Source organism: Dasypus novemcinctus, chromosome 25, assembly GCF_030445035.2.
Source record: "Dasypus novemcinctus isolate mDasNov1 chromosome 25, mDasNov1.1.hap2, whole genome shotgun sequence".
NCBI classification, from domain to species: domain Eukaryota; kingdom Metazoa; phylum Chordata; class Mammalia; order Cingulata; family Dasypodidae; genus Dasypus; species Dasypus novemcinctus.
In genome coordinates, this window is record NC_080697.1 from 43,325,774 (window position 1) to 43,338,954 (window position 13,181).

The 13,181-nt window shown below is 37.0% G+C and overlaps 1 protein-coding gene across 50 annotated transcripts in view; it reads left to right on the forward strand.

The window, feature by feature from the left end:
* The window catches only part of MYT1L (myelin transcription factor 1 like), a 616,195-nt gene that overhangs the window by 34,310 nt on the left and 568,704 nt on the right, over nucleotides 1–13,181 (forward strand). For 49 of the 50 annotated variants that reach the window (XM_058287946.2, XM_058287952.2, XM_058287963.2 and 46 more), the window contains exon 2: nucleotides 7,989–8,087. The gene's annotated coding sequence lies outside the window, so the exon portion shown is untranslated. The remainder of the gene's footprint in view (nucleotides 1–7,988; nucleotides 8,088–13,181) is intronic. The other variant, XM_058287949.2, reaches the window with a different exon arrangement.

Sequence of the window (13,181 nt, forward strand, 5' to 3'; positions counted from 1 at the left end):
ACTGTAGGGCTCAAAGGTTTTTTTAGGTGCCTTCCCAACCTGAGGGCTTAGGGTCATCTAATCTGCCTCCCCACCCCGGCGCCATTATACAAGTGAGGGAGCGGAAGCCACAAAGCTGGCAGATCAGGAACTACAGCCCAGCCTGGCCGCTCTCCTAGGGCGCTGGATTCTCTCTGGAAGCCCGTCTTTCCTCCCAGTCATGCACATATTCTTATTACATCTGATTTCAGTCAGAATATGATGGCTGCCTTTTCTTTGTTCCCTTAACAAATTGTTGACACTTTATTTGCTCTCCAGTGTGTGTGATGAGCTTCTTTAAGACCAAGGCCTGGTCATCGTCCTTGGTTCTGCCTCTTGAGACTCAACCCCTCCTGTCACCTATTTCAGCTCTTTGAAGATAGAAAAATGCCTGCTGGATAAAATGTCCTAAAATCCTGAGCCTGGGGGACTTCCGGTCTCAGCTCCAACTTGTAAAATCATGGGCCTTATAGATCTCGTGGTTCTGCAACCAGGGCACTGGCAACTTATATCATAAAGGGATTTAAGCTCAAATCACAAATCGCTGGCTTCATAATGAGGAGAGAAAAATTATGTCGTGCCTTTGTAGCTAAAGGCAAAAATAGTCCCCTTTTCTCTGAGTTTTTACTCATTCTCATTTCTTCCTTCTGCTCCTGTGCCTTCCTCTCCCCTGGCTCTTGAGTTGTGCTTCTCAGAATTTATGTAGTGTTGTATTATTTACCAAGCCTTTTCCTTATATTATCTAAATTGATATTCCTAATAGTCCTATACAGCTAGTGGGGCAGGTTTGTTATTCTCTTTGATCTTTTTGTCCTATTTCACTAAGAGAGGAACTGGTTGAAGAGTGAAATTCATACAGCTGGAAAGTGGCAAAATACTGATTCAAACCCAGGAATTATTTTGCTAGGTTTTGAGCATTTCTCAGGAACCAATGTTACACTTTAGGATCACCCAGAGAGCTTTTACAAAAGTACTCATACCTGGGCTTCACCTCAAACCCATTAAACCAGAATCTCTGCAGGTGGGCATCAGTAGGGTTTAAAAGTTCTCCATGTGATTCGAATATGTATCCAGATTTGAGAATCACATCTTTACGCTGTATTCCTACCTACCTGATGGGAAATGAGCATGGGAGAAATATGATCTGTTTGTGTGGCTGGGGTATACAGAAAACTGATAGAATTTTGACATTTATCTCATCTTTCCTTAAATATCCTCCCAGTTGACCTGTTTCCATTGTGAGTAATTAAGCTAGAATGATTCCCTTTCCTCAATGTTATCTTGATGCCCATATAGGTGTTGTATTTCTAAGTCCTTAGGTCACCCAGACTGTATCATTATAACTTGTTTTATCCCTTACAAATATACCAGGAATAGTAAAGCACAGAGCATCCTGGTCTTTGAGTATGAAAGGACTTTGAAGATCATCTAGTCCAATGACTTTCAAACATTTGTTAATTGAAGAACCCTTTTATAAAATGAAAACTTGCAAAGACGCCTCAAGAAAAAGCGAATGTGAAAGTAAAGCTACTCAGGTCGAAGTCGAAGCCTGGGCCAGGGCTCTCCCTGCTGGGACCCGTGAGCTTACATGCTTTCTTGAGACATGTGAATGTTTGTTGAATCAATGGTTGAATAGGCTAAGGGGGCATTCAGAGGTAAAGCACATAGGTTGAAAATAAGTATGACTGTGGAAAGTTCTTATTTTATTGCTGAGGAAAATGAGACTAAAGAACTCAAGAATAAGCAGAAGAGCAGATATTTAAACCTAGAGATTCTGGCTTTCTCCCTACTGCTTTTTTTTTTTTTTTGGAAAGGGGGCAATTTATGGAAATTTATGCTCCTGATATCATGATACACATTCGATGGTGTTGTGGTGGTGAGTTGTCAAGGCCTGAGGTCAGAACATAAATACCCTGGCTTCCACTGGGAACACTAAACCTGACTCAGAGCAAGCTTCCCCAGAGAGTAAATTTCCTCTCAGCACATGCTCTGATGTCTTCTCTCCTCCACCTCCGGGGATGGGTCTCCGAGGACCCCCTGGTGCTGGGGATAGAGTGAAGCTCTGTTTATGCTGTGACGCAGGTGAGCTTGGAGTTCAGGGATTGCTGATTTTGTAAACCATTAATTGGATCTATATCTAAATCTAAATCTTTCTCTCTCCCCCGCCTTTTTTTTTTGGTCTCTTATGATAATATTTGGAAAAACATAATTTCGCATATATCAAGTGATATAAAGTATCAGTCAGGTGCTCACTCCATTTAGAGAGGATTTTCGGTCTTATTCCTTTTAGCCTGCTTCTATTCCAGCAGTAATGGCAATGAGGTTAGATTTGTTTGGAGAACATCAAGGACTGGCCCTTGGAATCTTCTTATTTCAGTCTTATAAAAAGATTGGATAGGAGAGCTGTCCTAATTAATCCGGTGATTAGCTGATTATTACAGTTTTTATTATTGCTGCTGTTTATATCTTAGAAAATATTTTTGTATTCACTTATCAAGACCCAACTTCTCCATAAGATAGATATGAAAATTAGCTCATTAAATGAAACTACACTGGCCTGAAGAACTAATAATAGCAAATAGAGGATTTTTGAAAATTAAAAGTTTGACCCTCTATACTACTGCCCTCCTTGAGGTGTGAGAATAATTGTATTGACCTCAAAAAGAACAAAAATAAATTAAACAAACATACATAAAGAAGCAAGCTTTGAGGCTAATATGTGAAAAAGACCCAGCTTATATATAAGCGTGAGATAGCATGTGCCAGCATTAACCTAACAACAGCACCTACCAGAATTTTCTCTGGGGTAAGGGACTGACAGTCACCCTTTTCCATCTTCAGTTTCACACTGATGGCAGTGGAGGAGTGCGTCTGCCAGGCAAGTATCTGTGTCACCATGGACTCCCTCAGGGGAGATAGAAGCTTGCACTGCTTCTGTGATCCTGAGCCACAGAAGCCTGCAGGAAAGCAAAGAATAAGCCTACAACAGATTAAAGGGATAGAAAGTTCTTAAAAGTGTAATCATCTTAGAGAAAATAACTTGTATTATTAACTTTGAGCTAAAAACCTATACATTTTAAGAAGAATAAAAGCCCAACATTCTGAAGACTACCTTAAACGTATTATACATTGTCCTCTAGCAATGTGTTCAATCTAAGCATTTGTATGTGGCTTTGTTAAGATAAAAATCCCAAATCTAGCTCATCATAACATTAATCTGTTAGGTGATTCTCTAGATCAATGCTGTCCAATAGAAATATAACACGAATCACAAATTTGCATATGCAATTTTAAATTTTCCAGGGGACACATTAAACAAAATTTTGTAAAACCATGGAATTAATTTTAAGTAATATATTTAACCCAAAATATTATCATTTCAACAGGTATTCAATATAAAATGATTAAAGAGATATTTTCTGGGGTTTTTTTCCTACTGCAATCAAAATCCACTGAGTATTTTACATTTACAGTACATCTCACCTTAAGCCTTAAACTAGTCACATTTCAAGAGTTCATTAGCACCACAGCACAGTTGTAGATAATCAAATGGGAAACCCTTTATTTAATTCTTCCCAAGATTTTCCTTTGTTTAGCTATGTGGTGATTTTATCTTATTTTTTATTAAGTTAACTTTAATTGCATTGACGTTTTCATGTGGTGTTTTGTTCTTTTTGAGGAATTAGATGGTTAGGGTTCAAATCCAGTAAACAGTAGTTTACAAGCCATATAATCTTAGACCAGTTACTTGGCTTCTCCTTGCCTCATTTTTGTCATCTGTAAAATTGGTTTGGTAGTGCACCTACCTTGTTGTGAGGATTTAAAAAGACAATTATGAATAGCAGTTAGCCCATAGCTGCTATCTTTAGGTCATTGTAATTATATCTTTTCTTTTGTCCAGAAATGAATTCTAGCAGGTCAGAAAATGAGGCCAAATGATATATCTAATCATATATCTGCTGTCTATTTTGAGACGACTTTAGAAGGGGATAAGTAAATATTCTAGTATGAGCCATGTACCTTTCTAGAGAGATTTCAAGTCAAACCTCTAGTTCTGCTCTAACATATCTTTAATATGTTAAATTCCAAAGTTGAAAGAAAATTCTAGAATTAGACTGGCTTATTAAAATTTAGTTACCTTGTTGTTATTCTTTCCATGGAAAAGTTATACTTCCCTTCTGTTTAAAAAGTGGTATTATCAAGGTACAAATTACTACTATTTTATTTGTTTAAAAGGCAATGTAAAGTAACTATTGATCATCTAAAATTTTTACATGAATTTAAAGACTAAGTCCCCTAAACTTATTTATAGAGGTCAGAATGGGTTGTAAATTTATGATCCATTACCCTTATTTTACAAATAAAAAAGTACTTTTGAAAAATGATCATTATTGCATCTTCAATAATTAGATTATTTATGATTTTAGGAAGACCAAAAAATGAGATTTTGACTGATCCATATTCAATAATAGTTCTTAGAGAAAAGAAATCACTTACTTCTGAACATCTGTACAGTTCTTAAATCCATTATTTTGTATTTAGCCAGACCAGTGATGTATAGCTTAACAAAAAGTGTTAGTTTTAATGGACCTGACATCAAGTAACTTACAGTCTAGTCAACTTTTCTTAACATTTTAAAATTCAGTGCTCTGTTTTAATAAATCTCAAAGTCTTGTAAACTTCTTCAGACTTACATGAAAATTCTTAATTAAATAGTGTGACTAAAACAAATCAAAGCAAAAACAATTTAGATGAAAAAATACATGTGTGTATGTATGTATGCATATGTATAGATAGAGCTTTAGATTTCTCATGTGAAAACAATGTGAGCATTAATTTTGTTTGCCATTAGCTTTTTCTTTCCTAAGAGGTATGGAAAATAGAACTTAACAAGGTTGCTTTTAGCAGCATCTCTTTTTCTTTTTTTTTTTTTTTTAAAGATTTATTTATTTATTTAATTCCCCCCCCCCTCCCCTTGTTGTCTGCTCTTGGTGTCTATCTGCTGCGTCTTGTTTCTTTGTCCGCTTCTGTTGTCGTCAGTGGCACGGGAAGTGTGGGCGGCGCCATTCCTGGGCAGGCTGCACTTTCCTTTCACGCTGGGCGGCCCTCCTCACGGGCGTACTCCTTGCGCGTGGGGCTCCCCCACGCGGGGGACACCCCTAGCAGCATCTCTTATCCTCTGATTTGTCTGGTTCCTCCCTCCTCTCAAGACTTGTGTGCACTTCCTTTCTGCAGGAAACCATTCAAATGAGAGAGAAAAATATGGCATATACGCATATTGGCATAACTCTCTGAAGAGAACTCCTACATATTTAAGTTCATGGGCATTGTTTGCCACAGCTGACCTCTTCCGCAGTGCCCAAATGCAGTGAACTGCATTTGAGGCCACTTAAAACTATTAAAAAGTTTATTCCTGATTCAGAAAAGGCAAACATACTGGAACCCAAGTGGAAACTATATTTACTGTCATGTTCAATTTTCAAAGTAAAATCCCAATGCCTGAAATTCTCATAAATATCTTCTAATGGGGCCTTTGTTTTTATTCCATTTATTAGAAATCATGAGAAACTTGATATCTGCATTACCAATAGCCTCCTGTTTAAATTGCACATTTGATTTTGATGATCTAAAATGGACTCCCCATTTTAATAAGGGTGATATTGACCTGGAACAGTCATCATGTCTATCTGCAAAAGAGAACAATTCTAGTTTGATTGGCTACATTGAAAACAAGAAAAATCCATGGAAAAATTATTTCAATTAATAAGAGTTTGGAAAGGTGGCTGTATATAAGGTCAATATGCTTAAATCAATAGCATTTCTACCACTAGAGACCAATTGTTAGAAAATGCAACTTTTAAAGACCTATCTTTTACAGTCATAAAGCATTCAGAAATAAGTCTTAACAAATGATGCAAAAAAAGGAGAATCGTCCTATATGTGAAATGTAACATGCTCAGAAATATTTTCTTTTAAAAGATTGAAGAGGGAACTAGACGTGACTCAAGTGATAAGGCCTCTGCCTACCGTATGGAAAGACCTGGGTTTGATCCCTGGGGCCTCCTGGTGAAAAAGAAGAGAAAGTGTGTCTGCATGGCAAGGCAGTGCTCGTGTGGCGAGCCAAGTGCCCACACAGTAAGCAGAGTGCCCGCGTGGTGAGCTGAGTGCCCATAAGGGTGTCCACATGGCAAACCGAGTGTCCACGTGGTGAACTGAGTGCCCATGCGAGTGCCCACATGGTCAGCCAAGTGCCTGCATGGTGAGCTGAGTGCCCACATGAGTGCCCATGTGGTGAGCCAGTGCCCGTGTGGCAAGCCAAGTGCCTGCATAGTGCCCATGTGGCGAGCTGAGTGCCCATGTGGTAAGCCAGTGCCCACACAGTGGGCCAATGCCCACGTGGCGAGCCGAGTGCCCGTGCAGCAAGCCTAGTGCCCACGTGGTGATCCAGTGTCCGCACAAGTGAGTCACACAGCAAGGTGATGATACAGCAAAAGAGAGACGAAGGGGAGAGTAAAGCTGAAGCAGAGCAGAGACCAGGAACTGAGGTGGTGCAATTGACAGGGAACCTCTCTCCATATCGGAGGTCCCCAGGATCAAATCCTGGTGAACCCTAGAGGAGAAAGGCGAGAAGACAAAAAAAAAAAAAAAAAGAAAGAAAGAAAGAGAAATAGATACAAAAGATCACACAGCGAATGGACACAGACAGCAAAAACAGAAGGGTGGGAGAGAGGGGGAGGGGGGAAAAAATAAAAATTACGTTTAAAAAAAAGAGACTGTGAAGAATACAGGATTGCTATTTTGGAGGGTGTGAAAAATTGGAGGGCAGCCTGGAGAAGTAGAAAGATCTCTGGAATGTAAAGACTTGGTCTTGAATCATAGCTAACCATTTTCTACCTGTGTGTCTAAGGGCGTTACAAAGAGGATAATAATACCCACCTCTGAGAATTAAATGAGATAATGAACTGATAGTGTGTAGTATAGAATCTGGCTTCTCCTGGGTAAACAGTCAGTACTGGTAGCTGTCCGTATTATGCTGCTGTTGTGAAGATTAGGACTCTTCTCAATATCATTGGTCACATCACCCACGACAGAAACTGTGCCTCCTGGATAGAATTGTGATGATCCCAGGCAGGAGAGTGCAAAGAGCATTCCAGGTAGAGGTAAAAGAATATATGCAAAATTGAAAGCTCAGAAGAAATTTCTGTTTCATTTCTCCTCCCACAGAACTGCTAAAATTGGAATGAATATGGTTGGTGGTTAGAAAAAGTCGAATTAATGTTCCAAAGAAGTTATTTTCCTTTTCTTCAATCACTGCAGTCTTTTCGTGCAAATGTAGAAAATAGGAAACATCAGACACTAACTTCCTTCCTCTTTCCCTTCTCCTTTACTCTGTAAAATATTTTCTATTATTTACATTGGAGAGTGAGTCATGGCATGACCTGAGATAAGCATCTGATTTTGAGATCCTTATCTGAAGCACCATGTACTGCTGGGACTGCTGTGTTTTAATCCAGGATGCATTCCCCTGCATTCAGAACCTGGGATTGACTCTCATGGTCAGTTCCCCGTGAGCAGGCTGTATCCTTGGCATTTGAGCAAGTCTTCCACTCATCTCCTTGTGTTAATGGTCCTTGCAGAGAGGACAGAGACTTAGGGACTGACACAAGTGTTACACAACTGACCTTGTTCTTTAATTTCTATTAAAGAATGGACTCTTTTTTTACAAAGCACTTCAGCTTGGAGGGGAAGCATTTTGAGTGTCTCACTCCAGTAGTGGTCTTCAACAAAACTGAAGTGAATGTGGAGGGATGTGTGTGTGTGTATGTGTGTGTGTGTGTGTGTGTGTGTGAAACTTCTGCGAAGTTAATGAGAATAACTCAAAACTTAGGGAAACTAATCAATGCGAATTAAGTCAAAAGTAAAGACTACCAATTTTTCTAATACTTCCTTCTGTCCTCTCTTATGTGCAGGAAAGAACACACAGAAGCTGTTGTAGAGGACAAGGTACATGCCGATATTTCCTGGACATCTGTCCAATCTACTTTGACATTTGAAGACCATAGAGTGTGGTATGTTAATAAAAATAGGATATAATAATTTTATTAGGAATGTAAAGAATGTTACTTGAAAACAAGCCAAACTTAGAATGCAATAAGGACTGATGTAAAATCAAGCCTATTGAGAAAGAAGTCATATCACGTAAAAGTCAATAGAAAAGCTGGGTTCTTTTCCACCAATTGTTTCTAATTGTTTTTGAAATTTAATATTTCAATTTTATTTTATTATTTAGCTGGTTAAATATGCATATATTAAATTGAGGGACAAACTATGAATTTTCTTACAATTTTCACTAATGCAAGCTTTACCTATTTTAGATATGCAATGTAAATATTTTAGAAACAAACCAAATCAAACAGAGAACATTCTCTAAAAGACATATTTATATAGTTATATCATATTTTTTATTATATTCACTTTTTCATTCCTTATATTTATATGGTGCCTCATAGACTTCAAAATCCACTCAGATTCTTCAGCCTGACCCTCTAAATTAACCCTGAAATATAATTGGTGGAAAGTACTAAATTAATTTCTGCATATAAGTGACTGATGAAAACCATACATTCTCTTTATCTACCAGAATAGAATTTTTGACAGACTCTGAACATAAAATAGCAAAATGGTGCATCTTTTGAAATCTGTTTGAAATTGCTTCCTCACTGTTGACTTATACATAGAGAGGCAAATAATTAGCAATGATACTATCTAGCCTGTATTCAATGTTTGCTTTGTATTGGACAGCATTCCTTATACTTTCTATTCATTACCTATCTCATCCTCACAGTATCCCAATAGAAGAGAGATCACTCTCCCACTTTTAGAATGAGGAAACTAAGGCTGAGGGAGGTTAGGGAACTAGGTTGAGGTCACACAGATTTTTAAGATTTTACCTAGAATGAAAGCTCAGATGTGAGACTGTAGTTTCCTCTTCCCAAGGTGGAACAACCTTGGCAGTCATTTCTGTCACTTTTTAAATCTATCTTGAAATATGATTGCACAAATTGTCAATTCTATTGAAGAGTAGCATCACCACGAAAAAAGCAGAGGCCACAAGTCTGGAGAACTTGGTTCCTGCCTTTCCCTGACCCTTAGACAAATAATACGTCACACATTTGAACCTCTGTTTTTTCTTCTATGAGTGGTTGGCATTGAGAAACTTTATTCTTATAAATAAGACAAATTTAATTCCCATCAGGGTTGTGAGAAAATGGACCAATCTGTTGGAACTCATGTTCTCTATGTATTTCACAATTAATTTGTAATTGTTCAAAAAATGTACACTTGCAAGGCATTATTTCTTTCTGACTTTGGTCACATCATCAGCAACTTATCCTCTGACTGCAAGAGAGATACATATTAATTTTTGTTTTCTTTATATAATTAATATATGCACATTGAAAAAATAGTTGTTAAACTATATATATGTAATAAAAGTAAAAGCAATGAAAATACCAAATTTAAATAATACGTAATAATACGATGGTTTAAAATTTTTCATATATATAATATAAAATTGAGATGATCATATTGTACATTTTGTTCTTCTTTTTAATTTCTTGTATCATACCTATCTGTCTATATCAATAAATATACTTCTTTTATATCATTTTTCATTGTGTATAGTATTCCACTTTGGGATATACTAAATATATTTAACCAATCTCCTATTGTGTAATAACTGTGTAAGATTTTTAAAATATTTGCTTTATATAAACAAAGCTTTAATGACCCTTATTTTATGTAAAACTTTTCACATTCTTACTTAGTTCTTTAAGGTAAATTACTAGCAGAATAGCAGAGTCAAACAGTATATATATTTTAAGGCATTTGAGAAGGATAATGTTTAAAATTTTATTTATGTTCTTGTGATTTATCATTTTATAACATGACTGCTCTTCTTCTAAACAGAGCTAGTCATCCAGTATGTGAATGATCCACCATTCCACATAGAACTTTTTTGAATTTGACTTTAAGAAAATAGTCTCATAGCATGTATTTAGTTTTTTAATAGCTAAAAATTTATGTCAATATATGTTCTGCAATTCCCCAAAACTCAGTGCAAGCTCATACTTTTGTTTTCTCACTCATACATTAATACAACATATTAAGTGCCTACTATGTGAAAGACAACATGTTAAGCACTTTTTTGATATAGAAATTAGTAAGATTGGCCCATGCTTTTGAGGCGTTTACCCTTTAGTAATAGAACTGACATTTTATTGAGTTCTTGGTGTATACTGTGAAGTGCATAATAACAGTTGCATTAAAAAATATAATCTCAGCATCAACAGAATATTACTCTAATATTATTATTAATGTCTAACCACAAGAATTTCAAGATACACAACTTTAAAGAAAGATTGTATTTGCATTATGATCATTACACTATATTGCTTAGAATACTGTATTATAAAATCACTTCTCCTGTCCCCATCCCCACCTACTCCTGAAAAGTAGCTTTTTAATCTCCTCTTGAATTATTCCAGAAATGGATAGCCTACTATCCTACAACATGGTTCATTATATTGTTAGTGATAATGGCTGAAATAGTATTCCCTACTTGAGATGAAATTTTCATTCTATAATATGTACATTTTTGCTCCTAATTTTAGCCTGTGGAAATATGCAGGATAAATCTAATTCAATTTCAGTAATATATTTTAAGGGTTTGCTATGTTCAAGAACTGTTCTGGGTACAGTGACCTAATCTTCTTTCACAGGTATTTCAAGTATTTGATGGTAGTTATGTTTTCCTAAACATAAACCTGAAATAACTCGCCCCATTCAAGGTGATTAACTATGCTAAACCTGCTAAATGTATGCATAGACTTGTAAGGAATTATCTATAAAACTGTGAATTTTGGTCTCAATTCTTGACCCCATGCATGCGCTAGTTGGAAGAACTTCCACAATTGACGGAAAGGCAGAGTTTTCTGCCTCTCCCTTGCACCATCCCATTTTTGTGCAGAGTACCAAAGATTTTGTGAAAAGGGACAACAATGTCATCTGCTCCAAAGTATTGGTAACTGTGACCTGCCAAGAGCCTTGCCATGGTTGAATAAATTTGTTATAGTAGAAAAACCTGGGGGAAAGAAAAGAAAAAAGAAAACCTGAGCTGAAACTTGGGAAGCCTGGGTGTTTGTCTTACATCTGCCTTTTCAGGCAAGTCCCTCAACATGTTTAGGCCTCCGTTAGTTCATGTATTAAATGAAGTTTACAGCCTCTGAAGGGACTCTGAGTTCTAACATTTTGGTACCAAATCCCGTGCTTAGTGGCTCTGGACTTTGGATTGTTGAGCCTGGTATCTAAGAGGCTGGGGGTGTTTGCTGGAATCCTCCATTCACCGCCCCATCCTTCAGGCACCAGGACCTCCTGGCGGCCCCCGCTTTCCCTCCCCATCCCACACTGAGTCATCGTCGCTGGCACTTATGTGGTGGGACTAAGTCCTTTGTGACTTACATGTATTAACTGATTTAATCTTCCAGACAACAGAAATGTTATTACCCTCGTATTAAAGAGGAGAAAACTGAGGCACAGAGAGGTTATGAAACTTGCACCAAGTCGAATAGAAGAAACAGAGCTTGAGTTAAAAACTAACCCCAGAGTCCAAGCTCCTAATATCTGTGCTATACTGAGTGATTTTAAATGACTCTACTACTACAAATTTTAAACTCCAAATCGTTTCTTGATCACTTGGTTGTCAATGATACATGGCTGCTAACAGATAACTTTGACGTGCAAAAACAGAAACAAAATCAAAGCATCAATCCTCATGAACTCCAAGACCCAGTATGGAAATAATGTTTATGCAGTGTCCTTTTATGGCTGTTTCACGAAAACAATCAAATATGAAGTCATTATATACTTGAACTCCTTCTGATATGAACAGAACCTTCTGTAAAGCCCTAATAATTTCTTTCAACCCACCAATATGCTTAAATTGTTTATGTATATTGTCTTAACTTTTACTTTTATGTTTCATGACTATCTTTGTTGCTTATTTCTTCATTTTTAACTTTCTGATATATATTTTTACTGCTTTTTAAATCTCATCCATTTCAAATTCCTTAGCATTTTCCCACATAAGAACGTTCATTTCATTTCCCTCTTATCCCCATCCTTGACTTCATGCTATATGCCTATCTTTACTCGTGCCTTAAATAAGTCAATTAAAGTTCAACCTATTACCAGTAACTCTCTACTTATTCTTCAAAGTTTACATTATCAGGATAAAATAAATAAGTATAAGAAAATATCAGTGTTCAGTGTTTGCCTATTTGAGGATGTAAATAAAATCCCCTCAAAAGCACAGAATAGCAAAAAAAAAAAACACAAGGAAAACTTTTACTCAGCCCGAAACTAACAAACCAATAAGCAAAAACACTTGCAGGTAAAATTGAACTTAAAGATAACATAACCTAGAAATGAAACAAGGAATTGATGGAAGTTTGAGGAGTAGTTTCCTTCCTGCCCTCCGCCTTCTTTCTCTTGCTTCTTTTATGTTGAATGGACTTTGTGTGTGTGTGCGTGGAGAGAGAGAGTGAAAGTGAGAGAGAGAGGCATTGTTTTCTTCCACACTTTACCCTTCATTCACATTCAGGTGTAACCCTGAACTATGAGAGAGGTCATAATTATATGAATTTACAAAATTTAAAACTCTAAAACCCACAAGCCTGTTATCTATGCCCAGAACATAGTGGCCCTATACTCTCACCAACATTCAGATGATAGAAATGTTAAATAGTTAGAGAGGCCTGGTAACAAAGAGCCAGTCAGGGGGACATAGTCTTTGATTTTAAGAATGATTTTAGGAGAACAGCTGAAGTGATCCTAGAGCACCCTCCTCCGATCGACACATACGTCAGCAGTGACACAGAACTCTGGGGAGAGAGCCTACACAACAGACAGACCTGACGGGAAACCGTATGCTGGATGAATAACAGGAAAAATCTTGGCCTTTGCCAATGCTGGGTACAAAGGAATCATGATGAATAAAAGTAAGCCAAGGAGAACTGTAAGTAAGAAGATTAAAATAAGAAGAAAAGATTCCTTTTTTTTGGCATTACTAAGATTCTTATATACCTTCTTCTTTCTGATGTGCC